General features: G+C 38.2%; 1 long non-coding RNA gene across 1 annotated transcript; it reads left to right on the top strand.

Annotated features, from left to right (window-relative positions):
- The first annotated feature begins 8,837 nt into the window (after positions 1 to 8,837).
- Positions 8,838 to 20,706, top strand: LOC129151439 (uncharacterized). The gene is made up of 4 exons (XR_008558121.1): positions 8,838 to 8,981; positions 13,401 to 13,445; positions 20,295 to 20,404; positions 20,517 to 20,706. It is a non-coding gene; the product is annotated as an uncharacterized LOC129151439 (long non-coding RNA).
- Positions 20,707 to 21,857: the final 1,151 nt, after the last annotated feature.

Below are 21,857 nucleotides of genomic sequence, written 5' to 3' on the forward strand. Positions count from 1 at the left end.
ATCTATTGAAAAGTGTCTATTCCAATTCTTAGACTTCTACTTTATTCTAATCAATACCCCAACTTTTATGTGAGAGGCAAACATTGCTAAGACTTCCATTTGCTTTATAAATCTGTGACTCACAAAATCAAATCTTATTTCTGATTCTGTATTTTGTAGCTCTGTATCTATAAGTTACTAAAAATATATATTTTTAAGAGCAATCACTGATTTGCTTCTCTGATTGTGCCATGAACTTGACATCAATAGACACTTTATTTCCTATTAACCTATTTTCCCCCCTTCGAACTACCAGTATTCTATTTTTTTTTTTTACTTATGATGAAGTCATATGCCTTCCAATGACCAATCCCAGATTCCCACCTGTGAAAGTCTGTTTCCTGGATTCTGACCAAACCCCATCTGATACAATGTATGACATAATACATTGTATCAGATGGGGTTTGGTCAGAAAAACAGAAAACACACTAATTATGATAATCAGGAAGGGATTTAACAGAGGGAATTAGAGTTTTACAACACAATCTGAAAATCTGTGTTGAAGGAGGTAGCCAAGATCTGCTGGATTCAAGAAATCGTGAAACGAGGCATTTCCAGAAACTGTTTCGTATTTCCTCAGCTACCTTCAGCATCAAAGTGGGCGATCCAACAGGAAAATGGTCAGAAAATGCTGGAAAAATCTCCATTTGTACTTTTATAATCCCATAAGCCTATTTACGACTGCTCATTTAATAATGATGCTTCCTTCCCATCTTCTTGTTAGGAGACTTCTCCATGGGTCTTTCCCATTTCTGCACATATTGCACATAAAGGCACTGAATGACTTTACTGCAAATTATCTTTTCAATGACGTTTATGTAGCAAACAGCCTTGGAAGATGAAGATAGTGTCTCCCTCTGGGGCAAAGTCCTGATAGGATTACTGCTCATTTAAAAAGATTCAGGTGCCTTGAACTCTTCTGTAACCCACCCCACTGTGTGCAGGTATCACCCAACTCTCTTTACAAATCTCTGTGGGATTTGTGTCTTGCAGAACCAATGCAAATGCTGATTCTCTGTCTTCTGTTGCCCTGAATAAAACAAAGTTCTTTATCTCTGACCCAGGAGTTTCACATCTTCTACCAGCTTTCATAAAACAGTGACAGACGAATCTGTTAACTTGCAAATAGGGCAAGATTTCAGATTCTTTCAGTTCTTGATGCTAGATTTCATATCTGTTAGGATGACCTTTGTTTTCTGCAATACAGAAAAAAGCACAGAAACAAGCAAAGATAAATAATGTTGGCTGTCCCATTTCTCACACAAAAAAATTATCCAACAGCTTTTTTTAAATACTAGTGAAAAAAAAGACTTTAGATTTTGTTATTTTAGTTCATTTTTATGCCACATTAATTTCATCTTTATCTTTATTAAATACTCAACTTGCACATTCTCATTCACAATTTCTTATTTATATATTTACTAGAGGCCCAGTGCACAAATTCGTGCACCTTGAAAGGAACTGTGGGCCGCAAGGCTGCGGTGGGCTTAGGGGCTAATCTCAGCCCATCCTCTGTGCCCCCACTTGGCCCCTCCACTGAAGCCCCGGTTCTCTGTCTGCTGGCAGCCCTGCTTCCGCCACCACCACTCCCACGCACTGATGGCACCGGCCCTGCTCGCATCCGCTGACGGCACATAGTGATTGGGGCCAGCACTGGCAGCAGGTGTGAGTGGAGCCGGCACCGGCAGCGGGTGTGAGATGCAGCTGCCAGCCCTGATCACCCCTCAGGAGCAGGGGGAGGTGGAGAAGCCCTGAGGGGCAATTGGGGCTGGCAGCCACCACTCACACCCACTGATGACGCTAGTGATTGAGGCCTGCGCTTGGCGCCAGCAGCAGTTATGAGCAGCAGCTTTGGCACTGGCAGCAGTTGCGAGAGCCAGGCAGGACCGCAGCAAGTGGGAGCAAAGAATTTTCAGTTACCACCAGAGGCTCACCCCAATAACAGCAACCGGCGCCCCGCCTTGGCCTGGTGCCCCCGCTCACCTATTCCACCATCCCGCCGCAGCCAATGCCCTCCATGTTCCGCGCTCTGCCACCTGCTGCCGATGCCTGCCATGTTCCACGTGTGCCTCCTGGTGGTCAGTGCATGTCATAGTTACCGGTTGTTCAGTTGTTCCGCCATCCGGTCTATTTGCATATTAGGGTTTTATATAGATAGATTGAACAATTGAATTCTTACTCTCCAGTAGGCTTTGAGTTTAAATTTATGAGCAAATAGTCATTGTCTATATTTCATTGGGATTTTCTTTTCTTTTCTTTTTTTGTCTAACTCTTTAAGTCAAATGTTTTACTTATGATAAATGTAGAAGAACAGAGGGCAAGTTCTCTGAAATAACAGAGTGAAAGAGAATTGGTTCAAAGCATAATACACATCAGAATACATAATGTTTTGAGAATGGATATTTTTAGACCTCTTTTCTTGCTATAGTTCTATATGCTGTCTTGTTTCTTTTTCCCCGACATTCTTTGGAATTTAAGTTGGTACACTTTCTAGTGGGCAATCTAGCAGCATAAACAACAAGAGGTTAAATGTTTTCATATTATTTGATAAAGAAATTTTACTTCTAATGCTATATCATAAGGAAATAATTATAGATGTTTGTAAAGATATATTCAGGATAATAGTCACTGTAAAATTACTTCATTAGTGAAAATTTAACAACAACCCTAATGACCATTAATAGGTACTTGAGTAAACACTGACAAACCCACATATTAAAATTTTATGTGTCATTGAAAATAAAGACTTCATATATGTTAAAAAGGAATGGGATTGTATTCATGATAGAGGATCTAGTTATGTGAAAGCAGACTATGTTCCAATTTCCAATTAACATATGTATATACTAGAGGCCCGTTGCATGAAGATCATTGCAATAGGCTTTCCTTCCCCTGCTGCCAGCACCAGTTTTCCTCCGGCACCCAGGACCCAGGCCTTCACTCTGGCCGCTGCCTTCCATCTTCGCTCCAGCCGGGGCGCCGCTCCTGTAGCTCCCTCCTCCTCCCACCCTCCCCCTCATAGCAGGCGTCCCGCTCCGCCTGGCCGCTCTGCACCTGCATGCATGCTGCCCAGAGGCCCGGAGTGGCTGGAGTGCCTCCATCTTTGTCAGGTTAATTTGCATACTCGCTCCTGATTGACTGGTTGGTGTCGCAAAGTGATGGTCAATTTGCATATTTCTCTTATTAGTGTAGATTTTATAGTTATGGATGCATAAGAAGTATGAAGGTTACAAAACAGTCACAGGGATGTAAGGTAAAGCATAGGGAATATGATCAACAGTATTGTAATAGCTATCTACAGTGACAGGTAGGCACTTGAATTATTGGAGGAAAAACTTTGTAACCAATATAAATGTCTACCTGCTGTGCTGTAAACATGAAACTAATACAAAATAGTATTGAACGCAAACTGTAATAGAAACAAAACAAAACAAACAACAACAAAAAAACAACTATGAAGGTTTTATACCAAAATTGTATTAATTCTTTTTCTGAGTGTTTTGAGTATAGGTGATTTTTCTTCTTTGGTTTATTTTCTATATTTTCCAAAGGTTATATGTTACTAGAGGCCCAGTGCACAGAATTCATGCACTGGTAGGGTCCCTAGGCCTGGCGAGCAATCAGAGCCAATTGGGTCCTTCTGGCTGCCGGCTGGAGCCTCCCTTCCCCAGCTGCTGGTCGGGGCCTTCCTTCATTCTGCGCCACCCCCTGGTGGTCAGCGCACATCATAGTGAGCAATCGAACTCCCAGTGGAACGCCCAAGGGGACAATTTGCATATTAAGCTTTTATATATAGATAGATTTCTGCAATATAAGCAACATTAACAATAAAAAGTTTCCTCTCTCTTTTGCCATATTTTCAATCTGTAAGTTTTTAGCTGCTACCGATGGAGATAGATGTATTTAGGGGGATAGAACATATGCATTAGAAATGCTGATAAAAACCTGAGAAGGCCTCACCAAATAAAGATTTTTAAGAAAAACTTCATCCAAGGAAACTCCAAATCCACAAATAAGATGTCCCATGATGTGCCTCCTGCATTAAATAATCAGAAGTCCCTTGGAAGTGCTAAAGCAACAGTATTAATGAATGTTTTACTTTTAACTTAATTCATGCTAGATTTTAATTATGGGAGCTCATGGCATTTCTCAGTAATAAGTTTCGGGGAAGAGAATTACACAATTTGGAAAACAGAATCCGAGTCCTCTCTGCTTTCATTTATATGAATTGATAAAAGAATAATCTGAGGAAGCTAAATGGGTACTGCTAATTTAGAATATACAGTGTAAAATGGCATGGATATTTCCCTTCCTGAAAGGTAGATTCCCTGCTTTCAGATAATTTGGGAATTATTCTAAATCTCGATTGTAAAAGAGAGTGCCTAATTGGGGCTTTTATTTTTTTCAGTTTCATCTTCTTACAGCATCATTTCCTTGAATCCTAGTCTTGATTCCTGCTGGGTCAGATTCCACTGGCATCCGTCCATACACCAGAGACATTGTAAACTTTCACATGATTCCAACATTCTCTACATACTTTCTTAATTGTATCATTGACATTCTCTGCATAGACTTTGGATTCTGGCAAATCGCCATTTAATTTATTCGTAATCAAGTGTCTCTCCGCCACCCATCCATAAACTAGTTCTATGTTGTAGTTAAATTAATCATAGAATTCTATCACCAAGATCTCCCTCAATATCATTATCATCTCACCATGTTTTATTGACTTAATGACTATTCTTGGTTGCCTCAAAAAAACAAAAACAAAACAAAACACACCCTTAATTTCTTTATATACTAATTTTCCTTCACAGAAAGAATAGTTGCATTAATTTTAAAACATAATTTTAGAAATAAAAAGTTACAGGTACATTTCATATTCAGCTGAAATCAATCAGTACCCAAAGTTATCAACTAAATACAAAATAGAATATCGAATAGTAATTATATTTCCTTTTATTCTGACACTTTTTTTTTTCTGAAATAGAACAAGATGTTTCCCACACTCTCCCATTTGACTTTTTAACAATAAAATGATTTATTCTAAAGAGTCCTGTGGAATCTCTTTCCTTAACCTTTCTACACAGATGGTTCCATTTGTCAAAGAAAAACCAGACTCAGATGGTAGTTAAAGCTGTAAAAATAGATTTTACTCAGGAACTATTGCAATAGGAGATAAGAGACCTCAGTATAGAACTGGGCTCAATTCTACATGTAAGAAAGAAAAGTGGGAATTTATAGCCAAATTGTGTGTTGGGAAGGGTACTCAGTGGATGGAAAATAACTAGAGGAAGCAAGAGGGGTAGGAAGATAGTGGCTAACTCAACCTAATAGGATTCTTGCTGAAGCCAGGCCAAGTTGATCAGAAATGACATGGGGGATGATGGAGGATGAGGAATTTGGTCAGATTTCAAAGGTGATTAGGTATCAAGGGTGCAGGATTCTGGCTAAAATGACTTACTAAGAGTCTTGACAAAATTGGTCTCTTGGAGGACATGCCCAATGACAGGGCCTAGTCAAGCTCAGAAGAACTCGACTACAATTCAGTGAATAAGAGAATCTTTGTCAGTCTCTCCTCTTATTCTTCTTTCTTTTGAACAATATTAGTCCATTTGGTTACTGTTTGTTCATTAAGAACCAACCAAAGCATGTGTTGAAATTTGGTAGTAGAGGATATTTTCTGGATGGTTCTAGTCATCAGGTTTTTAATGATGACAATTTCTTTGAAAATAAAAGCAAAGCAAAGATTAATAGTTGGAAACTTAGTTTCTGAGTCCAGAGTGTAGCCAGCAGAGAAGATTTCTAGATGCTGGGCTCAAGATGGCAGTGGCATACTAGCAGATTTCCTGGTTTACCGTTTGGATGTCACTGGCGATGGCATTGGGTGTTCCAGTGAACTTTCCAAGTTGCCCATATAGCAGCAGGCATGAAAGCCGTACATATGTGATCTGTGTGGTGATTTCTTTGAAGTTTTTATAAAGTCCTCCAGCTTTAGCTTCCAACGCTTCAAGAAAAGAGAAGGAAAAGGCAGTTTTTGGTCTCAGTGATGTCTAGTCATGATGGTGGGAGAATTAGAAACATTAGTTTGAAGAGTGATAGCCAGATATCAGAGAACAGTAGATTAATTGAGAACCCACAAATGTGCGCTATAATTTTCCCATTAAAACAGAAATTTTCACCCCATTTTTATCCTTGTTTACAATATAAATCTACTATTATTATATGAGTCCTGATTATTTATGTAAGTGCAGCAAGAGAAGTGTTTGGCCAAATAGGCCCTTTTGAGTTTACTTTGCTGTAGCTTTTCATAAGGAATCTCAGGATAGACCTTTAAAAGCATTTCAAGGTTAGAAAGCCAGTCCAAGAACTCTGACTTACCTAATAACACCCCAAAAAGGCCAACAGCTGTTCACTGGAAAGCTCAGCAGGCAAATGTGAGAACAAAAGCTTAATTTAGGAGGGATTAAGCCCTCCCTAAATTCTGCGAGAGTGCAAGGGACCTACAGTAAGAAATCCTGCGGGAGCAGTCTAATCTCATGAACTTTCAAAATTGACCATCAAGGGTTTTCTTCCTAACAGGGCTCTAGGATGAAAAAAGTGCCTGGACTAGGAATCAAAATTGATCAGTTTAGAGACAAAAGAGATGATGAAAAGGGATGGTCTAAAAGTTTGAGTAGAAACACTGAGCATGTGTGGGGGTTTTTTGAGCTCTACAACCTGACTGGGTAGATGAACCGCAAGTGTTAGTATCTTTAGTACTTTCCGATAGACCTGGTCAGATCCCCCAGCATGTTCTCTTCAGTCTCCTGCCTGATAGGTCGAGTCCTGGGAGTTCAGTGGGGAAAAAAGCCTGGGTGTAGTCCAGCCTACAACATGCATATGGTGAATGTATCACCCACTTCATGTGTGATAAAAACATTATCATGTGTGCCAGTTGATAATGGAAACATCCCCCCTTTGAAATGCCCCCAGGCTTACCTTTTCCAAAAAACAAATCCTTTATCTTCAGTCCACTAATTTAGTGGGGGGAGAAGAATTAGAGATCCAACTACTTTAGAGTTTCCCCACATTTTAGCTTCTCCCCCTCCTCTCCTAGCTCCAGAGTCACAAGGTAGCCTATTCCTAATTCTTTTAATGCCTCTCTGGTTTAAATCACCGAAGTTCTTCCATCTCAGGTCTGCTCGGTAAGTTACCACAGGTCTGTTTTCCAGCTTGTAAAATGCATTCCTGTTGGGTTTGTAAATGTCACGAATTGCAAGGAGTATGCATTTGTTCTTTTATCTCAGGTATACTGCTATTCCTCTGAGCTTCTCTATCGGTCCCTGGAGAGTGTACTTGTAGGAGTATAGTCCTAAGCTACCCAATTTGTATGCAGCACACCATGGACTGTCACAAAAAGGTTGTAGGTGTGCCATGAAGTACAGATCTTTTTAGTCCTTGGGATGGTCAGGCAGGGCCTGGAATGATCTCCAGAAATCTAGGCCTTTCTTCCTGAGATCTACAGACAATGGCCAAAGCAGAGCAAGCCTGACAGTATGCCCAAAGTTCCCCTGAGCAGTGAACACATGAAACATCCAGAACTTACTGCTCCACGGTAAGGAAGGAAATTCTCTACCATACTACATGTGTGTCCCAGGTGCCCGAAGAGCATGGTACACAGACCAAGGTATGGGATAGGATCTAAAACTGTCCTCACATACATCTGGGGGTTCTGTTCATTTTGCCATCCAGGTGTGCTTTAGAAGTGAAAAGCTAGTGGCTGGGTCCCAGCCCCAGCAATGTATGTGTACTCTGCAAATGAGAGATTCACTCTTATTTCGAAATTCCTGATTTGAAAAAGTTTAAATGGATTTGAAATCTATTACAATTACCACAAGAATTTGTAACATTAGATTATCAATGAAAGAAAGAATATATGTAAGATCCTAAAATACAATTTCAATAGTCCCAAGTTCTGAAATAGAGTTAAAAATGCCTTAAAGTAATATTTCATGTATCATTTTTCATATAAAGTAATTTTTCATATGTGTGAACAAGGAATTTCTCCGATGGTGACTATCAGGAATTGAAAATCATCATCATTAAAAGGTCTTGACAAGGATCTCTTTCAAGCATAAAAACTAATTTTTAAAGTTGTTTTTTCCCCCCCCACAAACATAAGCTCAAGTTTCTCATGGAAAGTTTTCAATGGATATTATTTTCAGGTTTCGCATACATGGGGGGCTGGCAGAGGAGGAGGCTGACCCACACTGCAGGTGCAACTGAGGCCTCAGCTGATCCCACTTGGAGTTCTGGAGCTGTGATGGTCTTTAGAATGGTCTCAAATTGGTGGAAGGAGCTGGACCTATATGTAATAGCTCCCCCTCATCCATGGGGTATATGTTTCAAGACGACCCATGGATAATACCAAACCCTATACTATGTTTTTTTTTTCCTATACATACATACCTTTTCACTTAAAAGAAATACTTTTGGGCATCTCTTTGCCATATCCTCATCACCGTTATCACTACTCTTGCACTTGAGGTGACTCGAACACAAGCACCTCAGTACTGCGATCTTTGATCTGATAACCAAGGCGGCTACTCAGTGACTAACAGGCAGGTGTGTCTGCAGCGTGGATACGCTGCACAAAGGGATGATTCACGTCCCAGGAAAGACGAAAAGTGAAACAGTTGGCACAAGATTTCACCACGCTACGCAGAACAGTGTGCAACTTAAAACTTATGAATTATTTATTTCTGAAAATTTCCATTTCATGTTTTCGAGCTGCAGTTAACCATGGGTAACTGAAACTAAGCAAAGCAAAACCATACATGCCAGGGACTCCTGCATTTCCCGCATTAGCCCTTCATTGGGCCTGCTGAGAGGGCATGGGACCTTGGAAGAAACACACGGTGACAAGTCAGAAGCTGCCTCTCCCGCCTGCTGGGAGATAGGTGAGTCAGCCCTGCCGGGCACAGTGCTGCAGGGTGTGCCCCAGGGAGCGCTCAGAAGCCGGCACAGAAACTCGCTACCTTTTCTGCTGAGCAACCTTCATGTGGGTGATTTACATGGGGCCTACTTTTTCTGGAATACTCTGTACATCCTGGATTTTCATCAGTGCATTTTTATAGCACTAATTACTATTGATACGTGGGGTTCGGGGTGCAGACTTTTCTTCCCGTGGGTTCTTGTCCTCACAAAGTCTGAAGAATAAACTCGTAGACAAAAAGGCTTCTTTAATAAAAAATGTAGAAGTTTATTGGAAGCAGATACAAACTCCATCTGCCCGCCCCCCCCCCCATGCGAAAAGCCTGCTCTCTCTCTCTCTCTCTCTCTCTCTCTCTCTCTAATGGGAAAATTAAAAAATCCTGCCTCGTGTCCCTTTGTCTCCAGTTTATATATGCTGCAGTTCTTTGTTTGAACCGGACCTTTTCTTATTGGTCCCTTCCCTTAATTTGGGACCCCCATATTTTCCTCTTTGGTCGTTCTGTTACATAGAATTAGTTTCAAAGCTCGAAGTCCACGTGGTGCCCCTATTTTCTCACCCCCTTACCTTGCTGGTTGGAGTCACTTTTGATTTATCTTATGGTTTTCTCCCAGTTGTGCTGGCAGAGAAAGCCTTATCTTACAGCTCTCCCAGCTGCTCAGGTCAGGGCTACTTTTGGTCTAACTTACGGTCCCTTTAATTGCTCAGGCCAGAGATACCCCTGTCTGTCCTAGGTTTATGGCTGTTTTATTGCTCAGGCCACAAATGTTTCCATCTGCCTGGACCCCCTCTTCCTGTGGCATTTCTCTCTCCTCTGTATAAGTAAGATAAGCACCCTGGTGTCTTCCAGTCTCCATCTATGCATTCCTCTCCTATGGGTCCTCCTTATCTCCAAGACTCCCTAAACCTGCCTGTTTTGTCCCTAGAATTCCTTTCACCATCGAATCTTATAAATTAATTTATATGTTGCCACATCTTTGTTGCTATCATTATAATGTAAAATGTTGACAGGACGCTGACAGCTTCACTTATTATTGTCTCACTAGCATTAAAAACACTGACTGGCATATTGCAGGCACTCCATAAATATTCACTAAATGAGTGATAAAATAAATGAATGAATAAATGCACTCCTTCTCTTTTTTCTTCTTATTTTTTTAATCCATTACATTCTACTTCTCAGTATCTGATTCTGCTATAAAATGTATTTGAATGGTAATGCCACAGAACTAATCCCCATAACTCCCTTGGACATCAGAGGCACTCCCAGATTCTTAAAAGATCACCTTATGTGTTGTCCTGTCCAAGAATTTACTGTTTACATTTAAAAAAAAACCAAACATTATTTCCTTAACTTTAACCTATAATTACCTTAATTTTTAAAGTGATTTTTTGTATTATAATTCTTGTATCAGAATGGAATTGTCATTTCTACAGAAAATGAAGTTCCCCAGGTCCATACATTTTTCAATTGTGTAATCATTACCTTTTCTTGAGTATATTCAGCACTGAGGAATACGTATAGACTCAATTATAGTTTCCATCTCTTATCTCTTTCAGCACGTTGTCTTACTCTGATAATTCTCTACCTTTCTTGGTAGACTTATAACCTTCCCTTCTGGGTGTTGATAACTTATCTGAAAATGCTACAGTACAATTTATATCTTCTGAATGAAGTTTTTGCTATTATTCTGTTCAAAAATTACTTTATCTACTTCTGCTGTATTGCTAAAGATAAATGGTTGCAGCAGTGTTTAAGTTTTTACTCTGAATTTTTAATCAGACTATCAGAGTGAGCTACTTTCTTCAGTTTTTAAAATGTTTCAATTTTTTAAATTTCTTAATATTTTTCTCCCCTAATCATCCGATTGGTTTTTAACTTGGGACCTCTTTGTTTCTTTTACAGCCCATAATAATACTGAGCCACTGAAAATTTTAAGGAACTTGAGACACATTTTTTGGGCAATTCTTTAATAATGTAGCTTTTAGACATTTCCAATACAGAAAACACATTGCTTCAGAATGACTGAAGATATTTCTGTTGACCAATGAAATACTTTGTTTTCTGAATTTTTCTTTAAGTCTTAATGTTTTTGGTCATATGTCAAAAATTATCACTTATCTACAATTTTCATTTTCTCCCTTCTACACAGTTAATAATCTTTCATATATACTCCTTTTTGTTACTGTTATTTTCTGGGACTTTGTTTCAAACAAATACAATCAGAGTGATTTTTCCACTGTTTTAAACAGTTTAATTCAATCAAAGTTCCATATAGTTAAGCACCATTTCCAAAAGGTACTACCCTTTATAGGACTCAGTGTTTTAATATTGATATTTCTATGAATATATTAATAAAGTATCAGCTAGGTTTGCCTCTGTCCTGATTCTATTTAGATCTTCCCTTTATTTGTCTATAAGCTTTTCTGCATCTTTTGCTCATGGCTATTTTTGTTTTAGTTTGCTTACTTCTTAATATTATGGAGAGTTTCACGCTTTTAAAATTGCCCATTAATTGCAATACATAATAATTATTAACAATAATTGCTACTGTTTCAAATATTGTTCCCAGTTTGTAAATCATTCCTTCATTCCCTTTAATTTTTTTAACACTCCTTACAAAATATTATTATGATCTATTTTATGAGTGAGAAAACTAAAATCAGATTGATTAAGCAACTGTTCATCATCAATCCACCAGCACATAGGAAAATCTGGTTTTAAATCTTAGGTTATCTGTGATATTTCACGCCTTCATATGTATGATTTCCTTTAAAATATTGACTTCCTTTCTACATGGAAGTCCCAAATCCATAATTCCATTGTGTTTGTAATCCCTGTAACTGTCAAAATTTATGAATAAGAATATACAATGCAGTAATTGCTGCAGCTATGTCTTTCTTGTAACTTTGTCCCATGAAAATCTCCTCTGTGATGTGAGTGTGATTGAGGGTAGAAAGTGAGTTGGAAGGAATCTTTCGGGGGTGGACAATTTTTGAGAAATGCTCCTATATTACTTCACCAGGTTGCAAGCAAATTTTGCAAAGTAAAAAAAATAAAAAATAAATAAAAAAAATGCTTGCTCTTCAGTATAAGAATGCTCCAGTTCAGTAACATAAATTAGCTTACCAGTTAACCACCTCATGTCTTCTCTGTATAAGACATTAATTAGTTACTCTCACCACCTCTACTTTTAAAAATCCTATATTCAATGTTTATAATACATGTAATTTTCCAAAATTACATGTATTTAGAGCAGATTTATCAGTCTTTTTGAACTCCTGCCCAATATTAATTGTCATTAAGGTGCCCTATACAAATAAGATTCTATAAACTCTGATTTCAATATATAGCATTTCTGGTAAAATAATTTCTTCCACATTTGAGATAAATGTTAAAAATAAGGCAGAACAAATAAACTAAATGAAACAGAAAAGAAGCATTGGAAATTTTGGTTGGGTGGGAGTGAGAACTTTACTAGGTTTATCTGGAAAAAGTAAACAAATGAGAAGTGTAAACCATGTTAAAGAGTTAATTATGCTATGAGATACTGAAATTTATTTTAAAGTTATAATATTTAACCCAATGCTGTGGTGACTTAAGAATCAAAGTACAAATAACAGGGCCCTAAAGCCAATCTTAGAACCTCAATAGTTTGACTTAAAATACCACAATTCCATAGGAAAAGGAGGTATTATTTTTAACACTGTGTTGGGAAAATTAATTATAACAACTGAAACTATAAAATACATATGAATATTTAAGGCATGGAAGATGAGAAATTTCTAAAAGTAAAACCAATATATTACATATGAAGATAATGATTATGTATTTGCTTATTACATAAAATTTAAAATTTTAATATGTCAAACAATACTTTCTATACTATTAATTTTGTCCTTTTGTATATAAATAATATAAATCTGTAAGCAAAGTGGCTATGTTTATGAATAAATAATTTACGGAAGTATTATAATTAACTAATCAGCAGATAAAAATGTAACTATTATGAATCGGAGGAATGCAAATAAAAGAATACCAGTGTGCCCCAGGAGCTTAACTGGCAGCAAAGGAAAGTATGGTATTGACAGCTACCACTCCAACCGCAGCTGGCATCACAAGGCGGCAAGGAAGAGGACAAAAAAATTGAAGTAAAAGGTATTTCTCAAAGAACAGTAAATGTAGGAGAAAGTAAATATTTTGGTCCATATAATTTGTGTATCTATGTATCCATTATTTCTCAGAGTAGAACAACGGCAATTTCAAGACATTCGAGTCCCACTTATGAGACCCCGGCATTTAAAACACCACACATCAGTGTGGTGCCAGTCTATCGGAGCACCATAGACAAGTGGCTTATAAACAATCGCATTCTATTTCTCACAGGTCTGGAGGCTGGGACTGTCGAGGTGCTGGTGAATTCCAAATCTGGTGAGGTCCTGCTTCCTGGCCCCAAATGGCAGGCTGTCCCTGTGCCATCCCGTGGTGGATGAGGGGAAGGCGCTCTCTGGGGCTCTTCTTACAATGGCACTAACCCCATTTACCAGGGCTCAACCTTCATGCCCTAATCACCTTGAAAGGTCCCTCTTGTAAATACCATTACATTGGACATTAGCTTTCAACATATACATTTTGGCAAACACAAACATTCAGTCTAAGGCAGGTGGTAACTATTTACAGACATACTGCATATTATGCACATATATGTAAGGTATATATGTATATATTTAATAGGATATGTAAAAGCAGTGACTGCAAAGTTTAAAAATGTATAGCTTTGTTCGGAACTCAGACATTCTGGATATCTTTATATATTACTGGTGGCCCATCCGGCGATATCGCACGCAATAGGCTGTCCGCTGCTTCCACGGGAGCCGGGAGGGACCCACACGGATTCCGCGGGAGGCGGCCGCCATCTCCTCTCCGGGCCTGCACTTGGCTGCGGAGGCTGCGGGCTGGCCCCCCGTCCCTGTCCATGTCTGCCCGGCTCTGGGGGGCCGGCCCGAGCTGGGGTGTGGCGGCTCACCTGCCCCCCTGTCTCTGTCTTCGTCTCTGCTCCGGGCCTCACCTGCATGAGCAACCTCCTCCTGTCCAGTCATGACCCATTACGGCGTCCTGGCCTATTTTGCATATTTCTGCTCTCTCTCTCTCTCTCTCTCTTTCTCTCTAGATAGATAGATAGATAGATAGATAGATAGATAGATAGATAGATTGATAGATAGATAGATAGATAGATAGATAGATAGATAGATAGATGATAGATAGATAGATTTATAAGGAAAAAGTCACACTTCAACTTACGCATGGTTTTTCTTTACAATTGTAATATAAACATGAACACAGCTCATGGGTTTAATATTTCTCTCTTAGCTTCTTTTCACATTTTAGTTGAGCCACAAAAATACAAAACGAATAGTATATATTTGTAATAGCTTATTGTTCCAGGTTGTATTTTTACCAGAGTCTTTTGTTCCAAGTCACTGAATGCGTTTCATAAAAATGAGTCACTTCAAAATGAGATTTCTTGGATTATAAGAATAATTTGCATGTATCTGGAAAAATAAAAAAGAGAGAGAAATATTTTTCAAAAAAAACAGATGAGTAAGTCAACATAGCCAAAGGGCAGCAACATCTGATGTGGTGACAGGCTTTGCATGCTTCATGTATTCATGCAGTTTCCATAGCAGCCACCACCTCACATGATACTTCAAAATCATGTGTAATTGCCAAGAACTCTTAAAGGGAAACACCCCCAACTCTGATATAATTTTAAAAATCAACAAAATATTTCTTAATCTAGCTCCTTTACTCAAACCTAGTAGTGAAACATACGGAAGCCACAACCTCCAAATCTCTATTTTCTTACCTATAAACTTTGGATAAAAAAAATATATCATACTTGCCTCACAGGATCAGTGAATAACAGATATTGACATGCTTTGGAAAGTGAAATAACTTGTACAAATGCAGGGCACAGCACAGTTAATTTACAGAATCATAGGCTATTATAATGGAAAGAAATATTAGAGGTCACTTGGTCCTCGACTCTCACTTCATAAACAGTAAAAAGCACTAAACTTGTCTATAGCGTCACTTTGGTGAGTGGCAAGGTCATCATTAGCACTCCGTTGGTCATTTGTCTCCATGCCCAGTGGTCTTGGCCTTTACCACACTTCTGTCTCTGTGATCAGCCGCTGCTCTATGAGATCTAACACCCCATTGACCCCTGATCTTCCACACCAGTTACTCTGATGAAAAGCAATCACTCCAGTCTTCAGAGCATAGTCTGCACAGATCTGGTCATATAGAACCTCAAGGTTATCTTTTTCACAGCTGAGAGTCTTACTATTAATCCCACATTGAGTCCTAAGCATACTCTTCTAAGCACTTTCAGCCGTTCCAGTGTTTGAGAATGATCTCTGATATAATGGGGAATTTTAATAGAAATCTAAAGAGTCTGAAAGGGTCTAGGCATTATGTAAGTCAAAGAGGGGAGATAATATTTTTCTGGGAAGAGTTATTATCTGAGTACTCTTCACTGAAATGATATCACATTAATAACCAATTTTAATCATGTATGGTGTATTTTACTTTGGGGAAAATTCATTTACAAATCTTTTTTATTTTGTACAGGTCTAATTCAATCCTCAAATAAAGCTCTCTTTGAGGGAGGTTACGCCCAGTTTGCTGATGAAAAAAAACTGATTTTCAGATATATTAATTAACCTTTCTATTGTGACTAAAATATTGAAGCCAGAATTTGAACTTAGGTGTTTTTGTTGTTGTTGTTTTGCTGGCTTTTCCCATTACTCAGTGATGTCTACACAATCAGTAAGCTTTGGATCAATCTTGCCCACTGGCTCAGTGTCATGTGTCTATGTGACCTGGAATGGAAAAAGGCTGACACAGAAACCAAATTCTTACACAGGCCCCTGAGATTTCCTAACCCATTCAAACTTGGCTTCTCTGTCCATCTCTTCTGACTTTAGCTGCTAACCTCAGTTGCTGTCTTCATCTTTCCTTCTCAGCTTGACTCATCGTCTCTCAAGTCTTGGCTGTAACACTGAGTACTGATTATGACCATCTTCATGGGATCCTTCTGGCCCCGTAAACAGATCTCACCTAGCCTGTCCAGGCCTGATAGATAAAAGCCACTAAATCCCTGCCACCAGCAGCTTACTGTTAAGCACTAGCTAATCATAGTTAACACATTCACAAGAGGATCAGAGGTCCTACAGAGTTTCTCTCATCTTTTCTGTAGAGTCACTAGGACTCTGAGAGGGAGCCACACTCATCAGGTCTTTTTCTAGGGTTCTGTAGTTAGAAGATGACTAAACCATGGGGAAAGTCCAGAATGTTTTGGAGCAAGCACTTCACTGACTTTGAAGGCACTAAATAGAGAGGCTACTTAATGTACACACTCACAGGTATAATTTAAAAGACCACAATTTGTTTATTTGTTTGCCTTAATTTTCTCCCTTACTATGTCAGCTCCAGAAAGGAGTCATTTGATTTGTCATTCACTATTATCTAGCACAGTGACTAGCACTTAGACTTTCAAAAAGTATATTCTGAAAGAGTAAACAAATGATTATATCCTTTGCAAGGAAATGTATGATTGGTAATTAAAAATGTATTTTCTTATTTAGAAATATAACTTCAGTTAATGACATTCAGTTTACCTTATTTGTATGTAATTATTATTATTTTTTCTTATCCCTGCCTATTTGGAAGTAGTTGTAATTGTTGGTTAACTTAGGGGAGAGCACTTGGAATAGATAAGGTGTAAGTGAAATGATAACACTAGACTTCACAATTTATTGACTTTTCTGTTGCAGACAATTGCAAATGAGGCTATTGGCACAGTTATAGATCTAATTTGGGAACAGCATTTGAAAACCATAAATGTCTAAAGCCTTTGGCTGTAATATGGTTTTAGAAAATAACTGTTGACAAATACATATTTTTTTTTAAATCAGTAACTGAGAGAAATTAGTTCAATGTTTTTTATTCTTCGGGTAAGCTTATTGAACTTAAAATTAATCTGGGTACTTTAAAGTTTGAAAGCTCAAATGTTCAAATGAAGTTGAACAGTAGCACAGAATGTCTGAAGACATTCTCCCATCTTCTGATATAATTGCTACTACTTCAGACTTCGATAGGCCTCTTTTTTTCTGCCAGATCTTTGAATGGGAGGTGCTGCAGACTTTCTAGGTTATTAGTTTCAATGTCTAGCAACTGTCTAGAAGATGATAGATGATAGATAGATGATAGATAGATAGATAGATAGATAGATAGATAATAGATAGATCAATCTTCATTCCCATTGTAAAATAAGAGGAGTTTGCTTTGTTTAATACTTAAAAGGCAAGCAATTGAGCTGGTCACCATTCTATGCTACTATTCATATACTGGTGTTTTACACATGACAGAAGTCAACTAATAATTAGTGGTTTATCCTCACAAGTATTTTAATTCATTGCAGTTTAAGCAATTTCTAGTAATAGATAATGCCCTGGCATTTATAGACTATGGTACAAATATTTTCATCCCTAACTATAACATATTATAATGACCTTTTTATCTTGTAAATCATGCTTCATTATATGTCTGTATCCACAAACTACCACCACCCCCCCTCAACATTCCCATCCCCACCCCCATCCCTTCACCACTGCTACCAACCATTATTTGTCAGAAAGATCTTATACTTACATTCCTCTTATAAAAAGTACTTAAATTTTAGAAATGAAAGAATCTTCTAAAGATCATAAATCGGAACCCTATTTTTCACATTAAATATCTGAATCCCAGAAAATGACAGGTCATCCAGCTGGCTGATGGCAAAATCTCTGACAGTTACCAATCTATCTTGTTTCTACTCTGTTTTTTAATTAATTATATCAATAAGAAGATATACTTTTAAAAATGTATTTATTCTTATAGGTACCTTTTCCTTTTCTACAAAGAATACATCAGGAATACCATGTTGAACAGTGTTCACAGAAAGATTTTACCCTACCTAGTTCTCTGCTATCTTCTTTCCTACTGATATACAATCACATCAGTTCTGTCAATTCACAAGACAGGAATAGTTATTCAAATAAGCTTGGCATGTCTTGTAAAATCACTCAGTCATTAATAAGTCCAAGAATGCTTCGTCAAAAAATACAGGATTTAAATCTGCAGCCATTCAGAGTACATTGCAAACCAATTGTGTGATATTCAAATTCCTTGTACTTTAAATGGTTCTAATTAATGCCTGGACTCCATTCTTAAAGCTATCAGACATGCTACACTCTTTGTGCATTAACATATCCCAAGGGGAGATACCCTTCAGTCTAACTCTATACTTCATGAGTGTTCACAAATGTTGGTGACTAAGTTATTGAAGGTGAGGAGTGGTGGAAAAGGGTATGAGCCCTGGTGTCTAACTACCTGAACCCTGTCACCTTCTTACTGACTTTGTAACCTGGAAAAGTTACTTATTCTCTGATCCTCTGTTTCCTTGTCTTTAACATGAAGCTAATAATACCTCAGATGATTATTGCAAGCAGTAAATGAGCTATTTCAGACAAAGCGCTTAGAAATTACCTGCTACAGAGGGAACAATCATGAATGTTAGCTATTATGATTAAGTCATTGAAAAATTCTTTTTCATAGATATAAAACTAATGGTAGATTGTGTTCTTTTTCAGAAAAAAGGAGTTCATTCATTTTCAGGAAAAAAAATCTATTTTTTACAAGAATAGCCTAGGTCTGTGTTCTAGCCACTGTCCAGTTGTGTGACCTTGGCCAAGTAAATTAATCTTCGTGTTTCTGTTTCCTCATGTTTGAAATAAGCATCATAATACTTGCTACTTTTGTGGCATGTTATGAGGTTTAGATGAATCACTATGTATAAAGTGCTAAATTTCTAACTGGCCTGTAATTAGTACATTGTAAACGTTTGTTATTATTCTAGATCTTCTGCATTAAAAAAAAAGGATATAATTACAACTATTCCAATCCATAGACTTACTTAAATATGAAATAGAAATGTTTGCCAGCCATTTTCATTATTCTTTGAATCAAAACATTTTATATTCTTATAGTACCCAATAGTTATTATTCTTTTTGACAAGAAATGGTGTGAGATGAGCATGCCAATAAATCACACTTTTTTTCCCCCCACAAAGTCTACTGTTGAATTACTGGTTTAGCCTTCCTAGGATTGTGTTAGATTAGCTGAACAACACACCACCCCCTACCACCACCCAATTACCATCGGGGTTCTCTGTGGATTTGTCAATTTGTAAGTAGAAGAGATTTAATTAAATCACAGAGAGTACAAATGCACAAGCAACAGTACTGCTAGGTAGAATGTATCACGCATCTCAGTTAAGCAATCCTTACCATAAAGGTTTCAATACTCTGGGCCTCTGAAAGGAACAGAGAGCTGCTGTTGTGATATGGAGGAGAATGAGAATGAGGAAAAAAACACAGATGTCTACTTTCACCCTCCCCTTAACTTTTTCTGCCAGCATACCTTGATTTTTGTTTTTTAGGCTGTTTCAGATATAATTATACGTGTGTACAAAGAAAAATAATCATACAGATATGTTAAAGAAAAGTTTTAAAGAAAAAGTATAGCCCCAATACACAAGACATTTATTTCTTTTTGTCCTCTTGTTTGCTTATGTATACATTGTCATAGTATGAATATGCATATTAACATATTTATTTCATGGCTTTTACAATGACATAATATGAAATATCATATTTTCACATAAATATAATTTGACAGGTACCAGGAATGTTGTCCCCTGCCTTTGTGTAAAGCATAGATATTTTCAGTTATTTTATTAATTTTATGATATAACTATTTCTGAGAAGAAAAGAGCTATTCTTTTAAATATATTTAGTTTCTAACATCTTAGAGATTATTCATACCTTTTTCTCTAGGAGTGACAGGAAATCGGAGGCCTCATGTTCACAATGTATTACAATAGGCAAGGGAGAAAAAAAATGAAATAAAAACAAAAAGACCAGCAAGCAGGCAGTAAGAATTATAAGTATTTCCACTTTTATTGCTAACCAGACTATGTTCTACCCAAGATATTTCCTTGCTAGCCCAATGAAATAGCAACTTTATTTTCTCCTCCAAAATGGAAACGAAATACTCCCATGGTTTGGAGTATTATATACAGTACTTCACTGCCAATTCATTCACCTGTCACATGGTGACCTAAACACATCACCAGCGTCATCTCTTTTCATAACATCTCTTTTTTTCTACAGCAGTGTAGCAGAAGAATCATTGCCTCTATGACCAATCAAGAAACCATCTATATATATCGTATTTCCACAAACTACTCTTCCGAGAAGAGAGAATCCGCTACAAAGCAGTAGTGAGTTAGCTCTGTTTGGGAACACTGTGTTGCCTGTGGACAGCGCTGAATTAGTGCTAATGGGAATGAGGTCATGAGTTTAATTCTCACGAGGATTCTCTTTGTTCTGCAGTTGTCCTAATCTGGCCTGGTTTGTCGGTTTGCAAAAGGAACATGAATCTCACAAGCTCTTCTATGCCTCCACGATGGGTGGAGAGTTGCTCGGCCAAGACTTTTGAAGGTGTCAGAACAGACGGAATTCAGAGCATCTCATGGGATCCCCAATGACACACACATACCTTGGCAAAAAAAAAAAAAAAGAACCTGTGAGAAGCTGAGAGGTGTCCGGCCTCGCAATCAGGGAAGGCTTCCCTCAAAAAGCTTCATCTCAGCTGCCATCCCCTAGAGCAGAGATTTTCAACCTTTTTCATCTCACGCCACACATAAACAAATTACTAACATTCTGCAGCACACCAAAACAATATATGTTGTTTGTTTGTTTTTTCCTGACCTGACAAAAAAAATTAGGTATAATTTTGATTCATTCACACCAGATGGCTATTGCTGTGTTGGCTGTTGTCATTTTTTTTTATTTGATAATCTAAGGGAAAAGAGGTCAGTGCCACTGACTAAGTAATGAGGTACTGCATGTTTTAGAAATTCTTGTGGCACACCAGTGTGCCTCTGACAGCACAGGGGTTGAAAATCACTGCCCTGGAGGGACCCTCTCAGTCAGCTTTGCATGGGGCTGGAGTTTGTCCATGTGCGGGAGCCCACACATCTGCTGTTTCCTCTTCTCTACAGGAGGTGCCAGGAGAATGTGTACAGGGTCAGTAGGGACATCAGCCTCTGCTTGTTTCTCAGTCAGAGGAACTGTAGCATTTTGTTCTTCTCCAAAGAGTTTTCAAGACTCCTATCCTCTTCCTCTATCCTGACATCAGAAGTGTCTGGAATATGCACATGGTTCTCTTATCCCTGCCAGGTGAGACATGGGACTCTTTCCAGCAGGAAGGAGAGCTCAGTGGCACCACTGGAGGGAGAGCACCAGATGTGGAGACACTCGGAAGATGCCCAAATGGGGACTTCCTCATGGAGATGGCCTTTCCCCTCCAACAGCCTGGAGTCATCTGGCTCATTTTCTGGGAGTCAGTGCAGTGCAAGAGGCACCAAAAAACCCTCTTCCTTCCTTGCCCTGGGGCTCTATACCTACATGGAGCCCATTTTGACTAGATCATGATGTGAAGCTCTCCCTTCCCATGGGGAGGTGGAAAAACTCAAGAGCACTTGCATTTTACTGGATGGAGAATTTCAAATTAATATGCAAAGTGAAAATATGAATAAGGTCATAATCTAGTAGTAATGAATAATATCAAAAAGTTATTGTTAATAGGCATATTCTATGGGTAATTTTACACTCTGGGAAAATAATTATACCAAGATTGTACATTCATTCCTTTCTGGACAGTAAAGACAG

This window comes from Eptesicus fuscus, chromosome 14, assembly GCF_027574615.1.
Source record: "Eptesicus fuscus isolate TK198812 chromosome 14, DD_ASM_mEF_20220401, whole genome shotgun sequence".
Classification (NCBI taxonomy): domain Eukaryota; kingdom Metazoa; phylum Chordata; class Mammalia; order Chiroptera; family Vespertilionidae; genus Eptesicus; species Eptesicus fuscus.